The following is an 11088-nucleotide window of genomic DNA, read 5'->3' as shown; positions in this document are numbered from 1 at the left end:
TAAAAATTTTCTGTGGATGTATTTAAAGTTCGATTCACAACGTAGATAAGCCAAGAAGGCTAGAGTGATTTCCTTATGATTTGGTTTTATTTGATTTGTTTTTGAGAGAGAATGTGTGAGCTGGGGAGAGGGACAGAGGGAGAATCTCAAACAGGCTCCACACTCCACACTCAACATGGGGGGCCTGACATGGGGCTCAATCCCCCGACCCTGGGATTATGACCTGAGCCAAAATCAGGAGTTGGATGCTTAACTGACTGAGCCACCCAGGTGCCTTCTTATGATTTTAAAGATGACTCCAGCACAGGGAGAAAATCAGAAGATAGAGTCAGGTGATTGTCTTCCACAATATGTGGAAGGAGAAACAACTAGAAGTACACTATTGCTAAATACTTATTACATGGTTACTAACTTCCTTCATAACTAAAACTTGAATGTTCATGCTTACAGTAGATGCTGTCATTTCACAATGAAAAGTGCAGTGTGTCTAATGTAGTTAACTGTGAGTATATGAGTAATCTAAGCGTTCTGTTTGACACGAGGCAGATGATGCATCATGACTAACTAGGGATACATTCCATCCCGGTAGTTTTTTTTTTTTTTTATTTTTAAAAATGTTTTTATTTATTTTTGAGACAGAGAGAGACAGAACATGAGCAGGGGAGGGGCAGAGAAAGGGGGAGACACAGAATCTGAAGCTGGCTCCAGGCTCTGAGCTGTCAGCACAAAGCCCGACGTGGGGCTCGAACTCACAGAGTGTGAGATCATGACCCGAGCTGAAGTCGGACGCCCAACCATCTGAGCCACTGAGGCGCCCCCACCCTGGTAGTTTTAATACAGCAAAGCAAGGTGAAAATAGGGAAGCAAGATGAAGCCAAATATACAATATATTTTTAAAAATTGTGTCTTCTGGGGCTCCTGGGTGGCTCAGTTGGTTGACTGTCTGACTCTTGATTTCAGCTGAGGTCACAATCTCACAGTCGTGAGATCGAGCCCTGCACTGGGCATGGAGCCTATGTGGGATTCGCTCTCTCCTCCCCCTGCCCCTCCTCTGCTTGCGCGCATGCTCTCTCTCTCAAAAATGAATGAATGAGTGAATTAATTAACTAATTAAAAAAAATTGTGACTTATATCGCATGTACTTTTTGTCATCTTATGTAAGCATGAGAAAGGAAGTATGAGGTGGACTTTGAATCAGGCTTCTGTTTTCAAGATTGGTCATTAGCTTAAATAAGAGTGTTTCTGTGCTATGCATGTTTCATCCCTCAGTGAGGAGGAGGGAGATGTGGGAGAGGGACACAAATGACATTTCCTGAGTGTTTGTTTCGTGCCAGGTGGGGTGCTGGGCACTCCACCCATGATGTCACTGGCTGGGAGTGGCAGGGTGGGCAGTGTGAAGAATGAACTCCAGGAGCAGGCTCACGGGCTGGGGTCCTGGTTCAGCTACCTACTCCTGTGACTTTGGGCAAATTATCTACTGTTCTTGGCAATTAACACTCACTGAGCTTTTACCCTGTACTAGAAAGTGTGTCAGGTGTTTTATTTATTTATTTTCCTTACAGCATCCTTATAATAAGGTATTGTTATTATCGTTTTGAAGACATTGAGGTAGAGAGAAGTTAAATGAGGGAGAATATAAAGAGTAAAAACGTCTGGTTCTACAGTCACAGTGCCGGCGTTCACATCCTAGCCAGACCACTTATGAGCTGGGCTAGCTTAGGCAAATTATTTAACCTCTCTTGAGACTCGTATAGCATGCTGTGAACAGTGTTTGGCACCTAGGAAAAGCTTAGGAAATGTTAGCTGTTACTGTAATTCGGTGAAATGGCAGGTATTTTATTTGGGAAGTACATTTACTGCTTGGCCTTGAGTAACCAAGAGAGGGAACAGATACCTTGTTTTTAGGACACTGATTTGAAGCCAGTCACTGCACAACACACACGGCTATTTGCATTTAGGGCCATGCATGCACTCTCTGGTCCTTCTCCACTCCATCAGGGTATGTGTTCCTCTTTCATTTCCCCTTTGGGGTTGGGGTGGAGGGGTGGGAAGGTGAGAGTTGCCTTGCCCTTGTTGTGATGTTTCTGAAGAACAAATCAAGGCTTCAGTAATGGGTGTTATAGAGTGCTGTGACTTGCCCAAGCTAAAGGTCACCAACCCGCATCTTGACAAGGGGAGTATCCATGATATGTAGCACACACAACAAAAATAAACCTCATTAGCTCAGAGAAATTATGTTTTGGGGACTCTTTTTTTTTTTAAATTTTTTTTTCAACGTTTATTTATTTTGGGGACAGAGAGAGACAGAGCATGAACGGGGGAGGGGCAGAGAGAGAGGGAGACACAGAATCGGAAACAGGCTCCAGGCTCTGAGCCATCAGCCCAGAGCCTGACGCGGGGCTGGAACTCAGGGACCGCGAGATCGTGACCTGGCTGCAGTCGGACGCTTAACCGACTGCGCCACCCAGGCACCCCGGGGACTCTTTATTTGTGCTCCAAACCTTGAAGCCCAATGATAGGGCCCATTAAATAAAGACATCTCTATTTCACCATCTGCTTAGAGGATTCTTTAAATTAAGATTTATGAATATGGCAAAAAAGGCTAGTTTAAGAAGATAAAACCGAATGAAATATTTATGAAGTATTTATCCCTATAAACTGACGAGTTGGGTTTGTACTTAAGCCCATTTTCAGTACTAGTTCTTAGGTTAAAAAAAATTACCTTTAATTATCAGAACACTGAAGACTCATAAGAGAAGACAACCAGTGTAAGGGTAGCTATCTTTTTAAAAAATGAAATATAAAGAAATTCATTCATGCTTCTCCTTTATGAATTGCTAGTCTTTCTAAGACTCTTTAACTTTGAAGAAATTGTCAGCTATGATGGCTGTGGATGCTAGACACATCTTTCAGGGCCAGCTCAGGTCCCTCGCCACTTTGACAATCTCAAGAGTGAGGTCCTTGGCTTCACAGACCTGAAAAGCCAATGACCTAAAGATCCATCATCAGGAATGCGCATCCCCATTTTTGTTTTGATGTTGCTGCATGTTTCTTTCCTCAGCCCACCCCTTCTACAGGACTGACCTCCAGCCTGTTACGTTACAGGGTTGGCCTGGACGTGTAGACCAATCTCCAGATGGAGAATTAATGATTTGGGGAACAAAATGGCAAAATCATTTGAATGGTTTCCATGCATCTCCTTTGGGGATGCTTGATTGAGAGTGTCTTAAGTGACCCAGATGGTTCAAAATACAGCATTCAGTGTGTCCCATCCAACTATAGTTAGGTGTTCACTGAGATCACTATGGTAATCTTCTTTGAATTACGAAAGAGCCTGTTTAAGACCAACTTGTATATAGATGGTATATCCCCAGTTTTAGAGTGTGACTGGTATTGGTTCCTTTCTAAAGACATTTTCTGTTTCCAGTGTGAAAATAGATAAACATTTTAAATAAACTGCTAAGGATAATCAGATTGCATACAAAAGTTAAAGAGTAAGTACCCCGTTAAGTTAAACCATAAATAATACTTAAGATTAATAGTATTTTCTAGCAAGGGCACCTGGGTGGCTCAGTCAGTTAGGTGTCTGATTTTGGCTTATGCCATGATCTCGTGGTTTGTGAGATAGAGCCCAGAAATGGGCTCAGAGCAGAGCTTGCTTGGGATTCTCTCTCTCTCCGCCTCTCTCTGCTCCTCCCTCCTTACCTCTCTCTCTCAAAATAAACTTAAAAAAAAACAGATAGTATTTTCTGGGGCATCTGGGTGACTCAGTTAAGCATCAGACTTCGGCTCAGGTCATGATCTCATGATTCATGAGTTCAAGCCTCACATCAGGCTCTTTGCTTTCAGTGGGGAACACACTTCAGATCCTTTGTCTCCCTCTCTCTGCCCCTTCCCTGCTCTCTCTCTCTCTCTCTCTCAAAAATAAATAAACACTTAAAATATATATAGTATTTTCTGACTAAAAATTAGCTTAATATCCTGTAAATATAAAAGTACTGTAGTAAAATATAATTATGCAAAATAAGGTGAGATTATTCTCTAAAAATCAGGAAAAAATACACATGAAGGATTAAACTAAATGGCTTCTGAACACTGCTGGCAATGGCTAGTTTGTTTCCAGTGGACCAGTGCTCTGGAAGGGTTGGAATGTAAGGCAGGGTCTAAAACCGGCTTTTCTCTCCATCTCAGTGTTCTTTCCCTGCTTTGCTCACCCCCTTGCAACAGACAGGAGGGATTTGAGGCACATCACCTTCACTTGGACGCAGGATGGGACAGGAGAGGGACCCTCCTGTTCTTTACAAACAGCTGCTATAGAGGAGCCCCCCCGGTGCCCTTTCTCCTTCCACCAGGCTGGTGGAGATGACAGAGAGAGAAAGAGAGAAAGGGAGAGAAGTGGGGGGGGGGGGGGGGGGGGAGGGGGGGGGGAGGGGGGGGGATGGAGAGACGGATGATAGGCATGGCAGCCTCCCTGGGACAAGGCTGTGGAGTGCATCTGAAGTTCAGCTGGCTGCTCTGTTTCCCCCCCCCCCCCCCCCACACTTCTCTGTGCACTCCAGTGACCTCACCCAGCAGGTTGGTAGGACTTAGAAAGAACTTACTTCTATTGCTTCTGTCATTTGCAGAAGCTCCATTAACAGCTCTGGTACCTTTGGCATTGAGGCATCTGCCAACCATACTTGGAAAAGACAAGATTGTCAGGGTGTCAAAGGTGAAAAAAGGTGAAAAAAGAACTTGAAATGTATTTACAATACCTCCCCTCCCCTCTATCCTGCTGAAGGTCCTTTGCTTGTTCCTTGGCTACCAGGCCTTTGTAATACTGAGTGGAGATATCAAAGGAAAGGAGCCCAGGTAGGGGAAAGACCCCTCTCCATAGGAGAAGGCAAGAAAGGGAAATTCAGGTAGGAGGAAGGGGTTGGAAGGAAATAAAAGAACAAGTCAAACATGAGAGGATTTTTAGCTCATCATGAATGGTGATGTCCTATCCCTCCCCCAATGACTGTATATCAAGGACTCTCACACAACAGATCCTGTATTATTTTCCTTTATATTTTGAAAAAAAAATTTTTGACCTATTATTTTAAACACTTAAAAAATAACTCACAAACATGTTTAATGTGCACCAGTTATTTTTTTAAAGTGGTTTAAAAATAATTTAATTCTATAATAATCCTATAAGGTAGGCACAGTTACTTTTCCTACTTTATTGTTGAGGAAACAATGGCACAGAGAAGCTATACAGCTCAAGGTCACATGGGCAGAACATTATGAATCTGAGTCTCAAACTCACAATCTGGCCCCTAACTTTGTGCTTTTAGCCACTGGATTCTGCTTCATCTCTTCCCTTTTAACTTTGGATTTTTATTAAAAGTATAAAAAAGAGGGGCGCCTGGGTGGCTCGGTTGAGTGTTCGACTTTGGCTCAGGCCATGATCTCATGGCTCATGACTTAAAGCTCCGTGTCAGGCTCTGTGCTGACAGCTCAGAGTCTGGAGCCTGCTTCAAATTCTGTGTCTCTGACTCTCTCTGCCCCTCCCCTCCTCAGACTCTCTCTCTCTCTTTCTCTCAAAAATAAATAAACATTAACAAATGTATATAAGAATATAGTCTCCTTGCCAAAAAAATTGAACTATAAGGAAGCCAAACCATCCCTGAACCACTCCACATCTTCAAATTTTGATTCTTTTCCACCTTAGAGATAATTGTGTTCTTCCAGATCTTTTATCTCCTGTATTTGGATGTATGCATGTGTATGTGTGTGTATGTGTATATACACACACACATAAACCCACATACACATGTCCATACACATATACATATGTATACAAGTAACTGTGGAAAATACATAATATTTTTATGTGTGCTTTATTTTTGTTTTTTAATTTTGTTTTACACAACACTATGTCTTGGAGCTCCTTCTAGGTCTACATATATTACTGCTGTGTTAAAAAAAATTGTTGTGTAATATTCTATGGTATGGATATACTACATTTTATTTAAGCACTTCCCCAGTGGGAGGTGGACAGTTAGCCTACCTGCCACATTTGATACCCTTTCAAACAATGATTCAGTGGCTGTCTTCATAGATATTTCCTGTGTATATATAAGAGTAGTTTTCAAAGATACATTCTGAAAAGCAGACATGCTGGGTCATATACAAAATGCAATTGCAATTTTAGTAGAATTGCCATTTTGGGGGGCATCTGGGTGGCTCAGTCAGTTAAGCATCCGACTTTGGCTCAGGTCATGATCTCGAGGTTCGTTGAGTTCGAGCCCCGCATTGGGCTCTGTGCTGACAGCTCAGAGCTTGGAGCCTGCTTTGGATTCTGTGTCTTTCTCTTCTCTCTGCCCCTCCCCTGCTTGCACTCTGTTTCTCTTTCAAAAATACATAATAAAAACATTTAACAAAAAGAATTGCCAATTTTGCGTATAGCAGTAGATATAGTAATTCATGAGAAATCTTATTTTCTGAAAAGTCATGCTCCCCAAATAATGGCACTTATGGGAAAAAGTGGGCCGGGGAAGATCACTCAAAGTCTATGTAGCTTTATAACCAGAGCAGTAACAAAAACAATAACTTTCTCTCCTCAGTCACTCCTGTTCCAGGCCTGACCTTCAGCCTATTCTGTTATAGGTTTGGTCTGGCTACATAGATTGTTCTATGTAACAGGAAGGTAGATCTTCAAGGCTAGAGGCTACCTAAGGGAGATACTTAAAATGCACCAAAACACTATCAAAGTGCAGCCAAAAGTGAAGCTCTGAGCCAAGGTGGCTTTCTTTAGGGTGGACACAGGAAGTGTAACCTGTCACAACCCCAGACCTATGCAAAGATGGGGGTGTCCCTCTCAGGGGAAGAAGGGAGGATGTGGGCACTGATATCATTTGTTTGTTTGATGGGGCTGAAAAGACTCTGGCTTGTGTGCAACTGTTGATCTGAGCATTTTTGTATTTCTTCTAAAAAGTTATTAATGCTATTTCCACTCTTCCAGCTTTCTTTGCTTAGGAAAAATTGTGTATGACCCAACATCACACTCTCATTATACTGACATCATTATTCTATTTATCAATCATGTAAGAGCTAATTTATGTTAGGGGTGCCTGAGTGGCTCAGTCAGTTAAATCCAACTCTTCATTTTGACTTAGGGCATGATCTCATGGTTCATGGGTTTGAGCCCCACATCAAGTTCCATGCTTACAGTGAGGAACCTGCTTAGGATTCTCTCTCTCCCTCTCCTTCTGCCCTGCTTGCTCTCTCTCTCTCTCTCTCTCTCTCTCTCAAAATAAACAAACAAAAAAAACATTAAAAAAGAGCTAATTTATGTTATAAAAACATATGCTGTAGCTGAACAGATTATTGCTCATTTGCTTTCAAAAGTACTTATACCAAAGACACTCTCCCAAGAAGTTAACTACCTTCACTTTTAGAGTTAGATTTATGTTGCTTTCGGACACATCACCCACTGTGACTGGCTCAAGTGGACCTGATATAATCAAGTAACTATAGCAACAGGATAATTTATTCTACATTCTACATGTTCTTTCAGAATGATGAAACTTAATTCCTTTGGGGCACAAGATTGATTTAGAGGTTTTTTTCTTAAATTTATCACCATTTTTAAGGTTAATATTTTCTCTGACTCTTGGGGTGCCCAGCTGCTCAGTTGGTAGAGCATGTGACTCTTGATCTTGGGGTTGTGAGTTTGAGCCCCATATTGGGTGTAGAGATTACTTAAAAATACAATCTTAAAAAAAAGTTCTCTTACTCCCTTCCAAACTGAGGATGAGTTTAACAGAAAAGATGAAACAAAGTAAGAATCGGATATTCCTGCCTTTTTTGAGACGTCGACTTTATGTGGCAGTGACAATCTTGATTTATAATAATATACCATACACTGCAAAAAATAGAGAAGACATTCAAATGGCTGACTTCTTTTTTCAAGAAATAACAGAAAGAGCAATGCAAGGAGGAAATAATTATGAACACATTGTTAGGGAGGTAGACTATTAATGTATTATGGAGTATGGCAAAAACCGTTAGTTATTCTTCGGTGCTGTGGGTTGAAGTGTGCCCTCCCCCAAATTCATATGGGGGAATCCTGATCTCAGAATGTGAGCTTATTTGGAGATAGGGTCATTACAGAGATAATCAAGTTTATTTTTTTTTTTAATTTTTTTTTCAATGTTTATTTATTTTTGGGACAGAGAGAGACAGAGCATGAACGGGGGAGGGGCAGAGAGAGAGGGAGACACAGAATGGGAAGCAGGCTCCAGGCTCTGAGCCATCAGCCCAGAGCCCGACGCGGGGCTCGAACTCCCGGACCGCGAGATCGTGACCTGGCTGAAGTCGGACGCTTAACCGACTGCGCCACCCAGGCGCCCCTAGAGATAATCAAGTTTAAATGAGGTCATCAGAGTGGGCCCTAATCTGATGACTGGTCCCCTTAGGAAAAGTGGAGATTTGTGCATGGAGACAAATACAGAGGAAGATGATATGAAGAGACCTAGGGAGGAGACAGTCATCCACAAGACAAGGAGAGATGCCTGGAACAGAGCCTCCCCTCAGAGCCCTAGAAGGGAGCCAACCTGGTTGACATCTTGATTGTGGACTTTTAGTCTCCAGAGCCATGAGACAGTAGGTTTTTTTTTTTTTCCTAATTTTCTTTTTAATGTTTATTTATTTACTTTGAGAGAGAGAGAGAGAGGCGGAGAGAGAGAGAGCAAGCTGGGGAGCGGCAGAGAGAGAGAGGGAGAGAGAGAATTCCAAGTAGGCTTCACACTATTTTCACTTTTTCGCCGACGCCGTTCATTCTTTGGGAACCCCTGGTTGCTGGAGCTGGTCTCCGGCACTGATGTAGGGCTCAAACTCATGTACCGTGAGATCATGACGTGAGCTGAAATCCAGAGCTGGACACAGCAGATTGAGCCACCCAGGTGCCCAAGTTTTTGTTTTCTAAGTCATGCAGTTTGTGGTACTTTGTTTTGGCAGCCCTGGAAAGCTAATGCACTCAATAACCACTTCCAGTGGTGACCTCCAATGAACCATGCCTCCCAGTATCCATGCCCTTATCATTCTACTCCCCTGGAATCTGTGGTGGGCCCATGACTTGTTGTAACCCACAGAATGTTACTAGAGGTGATACTGTACCAGTTCTGGGCTGATGCCTTAGGAAGGTCTGGAACTTAAAATTTTGCACTTTGAGGGGCCCTGTGTGGCCATTTAAGAAGTTTGGCTGCTCTGCTGGAGAGACCACATGGTAAGGCCTTGTAGAAAGGGAGAGATCTTGAATCTACACTGGGAGAGAAAGGTCCAGCTGTCCCTGCTTGTCAGCTGAAGTCAGCCTTCCAGCTATCCCTGCCAGGGCGCCACAGATATGAGTAAGCCATGCTGGACATTATAGTTGTGGCCATTGTCTGACTGCAATTACATGGGCAATCAGCAGAAGAATCACCCGTTCAATTTAGGGTTGTGAGCGATAATAAAAAGTTGTTGTGTTTTAAGCCACTGAGTGTTGGAGTAGTTTCTTACACAGCAATAGATAACTGAAATATTCCCTTATTTTACAGCAATAGAACCCCCAAGAGACCAAGTACTGGCCAACAGGATATTCGGAGAAATAGTGTGTCCTATTTCCAGGACCTGTCTTTAAATCCTTTTCCTCCAACCTGCTCTCTGGAATGTGGACATGCTGTTCATCTGAGACAATAAGTGGTAATGTCCTAGAGATAGCTAAGCATTGAGATAGCTGGCGTCCCTGCCACACCAGCTCTACACTGTTACACAAGAGAAAGATAAACTTGGGTTTCAATCACAGCAACTAAACCCATATCCTAATTAATACATAAGGAATAATTTATTGATGAAAATATTTTACAACATTTTTCTCAGGAGGCTGTTTCTCCATACTGCAGTGAATTAGAACACTGCCTTCATTGAAAGGATATAAAATACAGGATGGTAATGGGAGATTATACATGCATATAATCACTTCTTCAGAAGTGATCCTTGGAATATTAATTCTAGGTACTTAGTTCTTTGTTCGCTGAAAGGTGAAATGAAATGAGGTCATTTATGTCAAGGGGTTTTAAAATAGAGTGGGGTGGTCATTAGGAGATGGGCCTTATGCAAACTCTCACTGGTAGATCCGTGAACTTTTGAACTGGCCCAAACCACAAATATTCCAAGGACTCAACCCGAACACCTATAACTTGCTGCAGTAAGAGATTTTGCTTAGTGATAGCGTTGGCAACCAATTATATTTAGTCAAGATTAGCTTTCTGCCACCAATACCAACCAAAAATTCTTTGTAAACAATGTATACGAGCATTTCCTTTTTCTTTAAAAAAAAAACCTCTGACTTTTGCTCCCTAATGGAACACTATTTGGGTTGCTACCCAAATCTATGTACCCTGAATTGCAATTCTTTGATTTCATATAAATGCTCTTGCTTAATTTTTGCCCTCTGACAATTCTAGATTGGCAGTTCCTAGTACATCTCAGAATGAGTTTGGGAAGATTGCAGACCATGTCTATCTTCTATCTAGAGATTCGCAATGCACGTGAACCTTTGAAAATTCTGTAGTGCCTAGATGTGTTCCACTCAACTAGAATCCCATGGAAGTCACTTTGGGAAATAGTGATTCAGAAGGGACTAGACTGGTTTGTGTTGACCTTGTGTATATTTTAGTGAGGATGAAAACTGCAATCCGAGTCAAAAAAAAAAAAAAAAAATCCATGCAGGACTAAGTTTTGTTACTCAGAAAGGTTACTGGATAATATCCTGCTTTTCTTTCAAATAGCTCTTTGATTACTGTTGAGTTCTTTTTTTTTTTTTATGTTTATTTATTTTGAAAGAGAGAGGGACGGAGAGGGGAGGGAGGGAGAGAGAGAGAGAGAAGGCTCAAGTGGGGGTGGGCAGAGAGAGAGGGAGACACAGAGTCCAAAGCAGGCTCCACGCCTGCTGTCAGCACAGATCCAATGCAGCGCTCAAACTGTGAGAACATGACCTGAACCGAAGTCAGACGCTTAACCGACTGAGCCACCCCGGCGGGGGGGGGGGGGGGGGGGGGGGGGGGGGGGGGGGGGGGGGGG

The sequence above is a fragment of the Herpailurus yagouaroundi genome, unplaced genomic scaffold, assembly GCF_014898765.1.
Source record: "Herpailurus yagouaroundi ecotype Mexico unplaced genomic scaffold, PumYag 28, whole genome shotgun sequence".
NCBI lineage: Eukaryota > Metazoa > Chordata > Mammalia > Carnivora > Felidae > Herpailurus > Herpailurus yagouaroundi.
Note: the sequence above shows the minus strand (reverse complement) of the source record.